Below are 6,422 nucleotides of genomic sequence, written 5' to 3' on the forward strand. Positions count from 1 at the left end.
TTATCATAGTAACAGTGACAACCCAAAACCCAACTAACCTACAACTCAAGCTAGCTTAAGAGGAAAGAATGTATTGGTTCATGTTGCAAGTTTGCTTTAGGTCAGGGGCTCAAATTATGTTGCTTTTCTATATCCTTCCATCTATCTATCCATTCATCTGTCTATTCCTCCATCCATTTTCTCAACCCTGCCTGTCTCTGCTTCTCTTCATATTTTGACCTCATTCCCTTCTTATGGAGGCAGGTCCATGTTGTGCATTTGCTGAAATATAATTTGCAGAATACTATTCCTGTAAGATACTTTGGGAGAAAGAAAGGCTCCATGGTCCAACAGGTTTGAAAAAGAGAGTATACTACAGTTCAGTTTTGGTGATTCACAAAGCATTACTGGCAAATAAATAAACATACAAAACAAAACAAAAAACTATGAGGAGTTCTCTAGTTTTGAAAAATCTTTAATATGATTTATTTAATGCAACACTTTCTGAGTTTACTTGATCATCCAAAATTGTTCTGGCTGTTAAAATCTATTGACAGTTTCTTGGTACGCACTCAGGGGAATGGTGGTGTCTGGGGTCCAGTTTGGGAGATAGGAGACCTGCATTTCAGTGTCATCTCTTCCCACAAACTCCCTTGGCACTGCCTCAGGGAAATCACTTCCCGTCCCAGGCCTTGGAGGCCCTTTCACAAAATAAGAGGGTTCAGATTTGTTAGCCTTTTAAGACTACTGGGGCCAACAATCTCTAATTCCAGCAGTACACTGTATTTTATGGAAGAAAGGCTAATTTGGCCTCCCAAAGGATGGTTAATGGTTGCCAGGGAAGGACCATATAAATCCATGGAGAGTGTTCGGTCAGCTCTTTGCTCTGGGCTCCAACATTATGGTCCAACACGTTTTGAGTGGAGATTTAGTAGGGGTAGCTTTAGTGTATTCACCTTGCCCATGGGTATGGAACCTTAGTCATAGACTCCTGAGCACATGTTTCTACCATGTTTCTACCCCACTCTGATGGCACAGAGGGGTCCTTTCCCTTGCTCCTTTTTTCTTTGTCCCCATGCCCCGCAACTCCTCAGTCCTTTAAAGCTCTTATATTCCATCACCACCCCCCCGCCCCCCAAATCCCTCCTCCTCCTGTGTGCAGCCTCTGGAATGGGTTGTTGGCAATTCTCAGTGGCATTCAGTTCAGCTGCTGGGTGGAGGAGGAGGGGGAGGAGAGTCTGCTTTGAGTTCTGTATTAGTCAGGATGCTTTTGGTGGCAGAAAAAAACCCCTGACTCAAGCTGGTTTAAACAATAGGGAATTGATTATCTCACATATCAGGAATGCCAGGGGCAGGGCGGGCCCAAAGCTGGTTGAATTAGCCATTCAACAATGGCATCCAGGAAGAGTTTCTCTCTTTCTCTCTGCTGTGCCATCATCAGTTGGATTCTTTCTCAAGCTGGTGACAAGATGGTGGCAGTAGTTCCGAGCATCCTCTCCAGATAGGACAAGATCTAGAGGAAGAAGGGGTCTCTCTTTTTTTTCCCGCCTGTGGCTCTTTCCTTGAAGCAAAGACATTTTCCCCAGAAGCCACCAAGCCACCACTCACTCCAGAGGACTTCTCATGTTTCCTTGGAAAGAATTGGGAGTATCCCGGAACCAATCACCGGCAGAGAGAGCAGGATTACTCTTAGTCATCGAGCCCATCCCTGGAGCTGGGCGTGAGGTAGATGGCCACTTAGTCTAATGTTGGAGAGATAGAACAATGCCTGAGTTTGGTTAGGAAGCAAGAGGACAGAAATGAATGTGGGGTAGACAATCCATAGTGAGGTTTTATGAGTAGAAAGGGTAGGGAAGAGACTCTTGAAATAATCCGTCCTCCATTAAATCTTTCAATTACCAAGACTAACCTATTGCAAACATTTCTCCTATACCACATTGTGCTAAAAGAATGTCAGTCTACTTCCTGGGCCCGAGTTGCATGACAAAAGACTTTCTCTTACTTTAGCATCTGTCCATGCTGGGCTCCAGAAGAGACGGCAGAGGGAGAAAACTTGATCTGCCCTCCTTAAAGAATTCTGTTTAAGCTACGTAAGTTTTTCACATTTGAACGGCCGCACCCACTCACCTCCTACCTGGAGTCGCCAGTCTGAGGGAGTCTGCTCTACACACAAGCAGTCTTTCTCTGTGGGGGTGAGGGACCTAGGATCCGGATTCCACCCACCTGTAGAACATGATACAAAGTGGCTGTTCAGCGCTCACGCCTCCAGCTTTGCAGAGAGCTAGAAGATTACCTCTACCGCGTCCTAGAAATGGAATCGTAGGCAAATTGCTTTGAACTTCCTTCTTCCTCAGTTTGCTGCTCTGAAAAAGAGAGATAATAATAATTCCCACCTCATACAATTACGGAGAAGATAAAAAGGGATCACGCACATAAATGTCTCAGCGCAGCGCCTTTCGCAAGGGGCTGTACCTAATGGCTATCGATGCTTGTTATTTTTAGGGTCATAGGAAGAGAGCTATTATTATGACGTCATCTAGAAAAATCCTAAAGCAGTCAATAGCGTCAAGCTGATGCTTCCAACCCCGCTGGGAGCTGGCTTTTTTCCCCCCCCTGGTGGCGCTTGGTTGGCACGCCCCCTCCTGAGTGACACAGCATCACACAGTAGGAGGAGCGAAGCCAAGAACGAGACGGGCACTTGATTCAGCACAGTGACTCGGGCTGCCAAGTAGGCTTTTGGAAAATGTCTTGCTCCCTCCTCCTGGAGCATATTTTGGACGCCTACTTGTCATATTGCAAAATGTATGTGACAAAACAATCTGGGATCTCGCTGACAATTATTCCCTTCATGCTGCGATTTGGAATCTCTTGTCTGGGCGTGGGGCGGGGGGGGCGCTGCCAGCCTCAGGGGCCCTGGCACAAAGGCAGCCAGGGGAAGGAGTCCTGCCCAGCAGGAGGGGCCAGGGGCAGGACCGAAGCTGCGACCTACCTTCCTGCACGTGGGTTTTTTCCTTTGTGACCCAGCTCAGGCACCTCACAGAAGCTTGCCCTCCTTCTGTGGGCAACAAAGCAAAGTAGGGCAAAGAGAAGCAACAGATAATAGCAATCGTGTACATTTATTACGCCCTTTATTTTTTACCTAAAGTTGCTGTGACCAATTCCCCCAAAGTTGGTGACTTAAAACAATAGAAATGCATTCTCTCACCGTTTTGGAGGCAGAAGCCTGAAATCAAGAAGTTGGCAGAACCAAGTTCCCTCCAAGGGTTCTAAGGGAGAATCTTCCTTGCATTGGCCGGCGGCTCCACATGTTCCGTGGCTTGGGGCTGCATCACTTCAATCTTTGCCTCTGATTTCTCGGGGTTTTCTCCTCTGTGTATCTCCTGCCTTTCTCTTTTCTTAGAAGGATACCTGACATTGGTTTTAGGGCCCACCCTAATCCGGGATGATCTCACCTTGAAATCCTTAATTACATTTGCAATAACTCTTTTCCCCAATAATGCCATATTCCTACATTCCAGGCACCTGTGTCTTTTGCGGGCCCACCATCCAACCACTGCAAGCCCTTTCCATGTGTCAGGTGCTAGAGGAAAGATCTATGACCTCACCGTTCACTCAACAAACCTGGGCGTCTGTGCTATGTTCAATCCCCATTTTCAGATGAGGAGCCTGAGCTGTCCTGAGCACTCTTCATGAGTATCCTTTGTTCTTCGCTCAGCCCTATACAACTGAGACAATTTTTAACTGTCATTTTACAAGTGAAAGCCCTGAGGTTTCGAAAGATTTTGTAACTTGCCCAACAGCTAGTGAGAGGCAAATCCCAGGATTCTAGCTCAGATTTTTCTCAGACGAACTGGATAGAAAGAAATAACTCTTATTCCTTCTGCTGTACTAGCTCAAAAAGAATTTGCTGAATGAATAACAACGTGAAGATAAAACAGCACATTTTCACCTCCTAAGGAACTCAGGGATGTCTCCTTCTTCTTGCCTCCTGGTAGGAAGAAATGCTAATACCGTTGCCAAAATTCTCACGAGGCCTTGAGGGGCAGGGGCAGAAGATCCCCAACTGGCTAGCCTGCGTCTTGCTCCTTCTTTCTGAAAATGACAGGGAGTGTGTGTTCCTGGCTGTTGGTAGGAGCCTCCCATAGCAGAGCTGGGAATTTGCCCAGGACCAGACATGACTTTCACCCCAGGAGGCCCAGAACTGTCAACCAGGGATGCTTTGGGAAGAAAGCTGATTCCGGTGACAAATCCAGCTTTTCTGTACTTTTCCATCACAGGAATGCCAAGCAGGAGCAAGGCTGTGATTTGTTGATCACTCACTGCGTGTCATGCTCTGCAATCGGTACTTACACAGACATGATCCCAGTCGGTCCTCAGATAGGATTACCTCCACTCAGGGCTGCCTCGATGATGTGTAGCGTCAGGGACAAGAGTGCTAATGGAGGCACCAAGCCATGTGTTTAAATATGTATAAGGAGACAATCAGGCCACACATTGTCAGCACCCCACCCACATATCTGGCTCAGTCCAACCCCCAACCCCCAACAGCTCCCTGTGCCTTAAGGTGTGCTCATAATGGAATGGTCTGTCCTCAGGAGGAGGAAGCCCCCTCCCCCAGAATCTGGAGGCAGGCTCAGGGACATTTGAGCAGGGCACTCTGGAGTCTTGTGTAACTTGTGTATAGGGTAGCTATGTTTCCTTGACCCCTCCAGCTCCTTGTCCACTGGGGAGGATGTGTGTGGAGCAGAGGAAGAGACTGGGGCCTTCTAAGGTGTCAGGCCTCTCGCCTGGGTTAGGGTGCTCTGGCTCCCTTGTTTTACCCACAAATGAACTAGACAATAGTTAGTGTATTATGATCTATTGCCATGAAACAAATCTGCCTCCCCCCAACGCCACCCCACAAACTCAGTGGCATAAAAGCAGCTAACATCTCTTATCTCAAAGCTTCTGTGATCAGGAGTCTGGGCCTCAAGCTCGGGATCTCTCTAACAAGGGTAGAACTGGGCTCCTCTTCATGGGGCAGCCCACAAACATGGTGGCTGGCTTCCTCAGAGCAAGTGAGCCAGAGGGAAAGAGAGAGAGCATACAAAAGACAGGTCACTGCCTTATTAAAAATTGTATTGTGGTAAAATACTCATAATATTTACTATCTTCACCCTTTTTAAGCATACCTTTTAGTGGTATTAAGTACATTCCCATTGTACTTAAAAGCAAAGCTATCCACTAACCAGTGAATGAATGGGCACTTTAGTGTGTGGCCAGGAAAGGCGTCTGTAAGGGGTGACATTTAACCTGAGTTCTGAATAATAAGAGGGAGTCAGCCATTAAAAGATTTAGGGTTTTGGGGGAGAACAGCCAGGGCAGAGGTCCATAAGATGGGATGAACTTGTCATGTAGAAAAGAGAAAGAAGGCTGCAGGTGCTGGACCAGAGTGAGCCAGGGGAGGGACAGCCAGGGAGGAGATGAGAGAGGTCACACAGCCAGGTCCTTTGTAAACTGCCCAGAGCCCGCCTGGCTTCTCCGCAGGACGGGCCACCATTGGCAGAGGTGAGCAGAGGAATTAGCTCAGAATAGAGATGATGGGGAGGAAACTGTGTGTCCAGGGAGGGGTGGCTGTGGAGCTAGAGGGCCAGCTCCCCTGGGTGACCTGCTGAGTCACTTAGTCACTTGGCCTCCGCCTCCTTGTGGGGGACTGGTTTTTGGAACCATTAATTGAGTACTTCCCCAATAATGCATCACCTTTTGCCCTTGTAACAGCTCCAAGGGACGGCTACTAGGATCCCAATTCCATCCATCATGGGCGTGGTGAGAAACATTCAAATAAATGAGATAAGGAGATGAAACAGTGATACACTGTGGGCCACAGATTGCTCTGAGCACTTTACATACTCTGTCAGATAGATGTGATTGTTGGTCCCATTTCTCAGATGAGGATGGTGAGGCACAGAGAAATTAGGCAGCCTGGCCGAGATTATACCACCAATAAGGGCCAGAGTTAGGGTCCAAAGGCACCCAGTGAGGCTTCAGAGTCTGCGTCCCTGGCCACTAAGCTCTATCATTGAGAGCATCTTCCTGAAGCCCTAGCTCTAGCACGTGGGTCCTGATAGGCATTTAATCATTTAATTCATTGTTTGGTTTTGGTTTTTGCTTGGTTTTATGTTATAACAGGGCATAGGAACACTACTTTGTCATCAGAGTAAATTGTCAGCTTAAACAAGGATGGCTGCGTCTCCTTCGCCGGGGGGCCGCCAGCTTGAAGACCTGTTCCACCATCCCAGGCTCTCTGTCGTGGTCGTAAACAAAGTACGTATTCCTCAGGCCCTCTCATTAGGTACGTTCTAGCATTCGCAGCGGCAATAACAGATAATCGGTTTATCCCCAAACTCTGGGACACGATTAGTATTTTCTATGTGATGTTGAAAAGATTGGCTTCAAAGTTTCAG

General features: G+C 47.5%; 1 long non-coding RNA gene across 1 annotated transcript; it reads right to left on the reverse strand.

Moving 5' to 3' along the window:
* Positions 1-443: 443 nt before the first annotated feature.
* Positions 444-4,404, reverse strand: LOC110578939. Its single transcript, XR_002480211.1, has 5 exons — positions 4,330-4,404; positions 2,969-3,034; positions 2,107-2,342; positions 1,588-1,721; positions 444-1,492 (listed from the first exon to the last, which is right to left on the reverse strand). It is a non-coding gene; the product is annotated as an uncharacterized LOC110578939 (long non-coding RNA).
* Positions 4,405-6,422: the final 2,018 nt, after the last annotated feature.

The sequence above is a fragment of the Neomonachus schauinslandi genome, chromosome 4, assembly GCF_002201575.2.
Source record: "Neomonachus schauinslandi chromosome 4, ASM220157v2, whole genome shotgun sequence".
Classification (NCBI taxonomy): domain Eukaryota; kingdom Metazoa; phylum Chordata; class Mammalia; order Carnivora; family Phocidae; genus Neomonachus; species Neomonachus schauinslandi.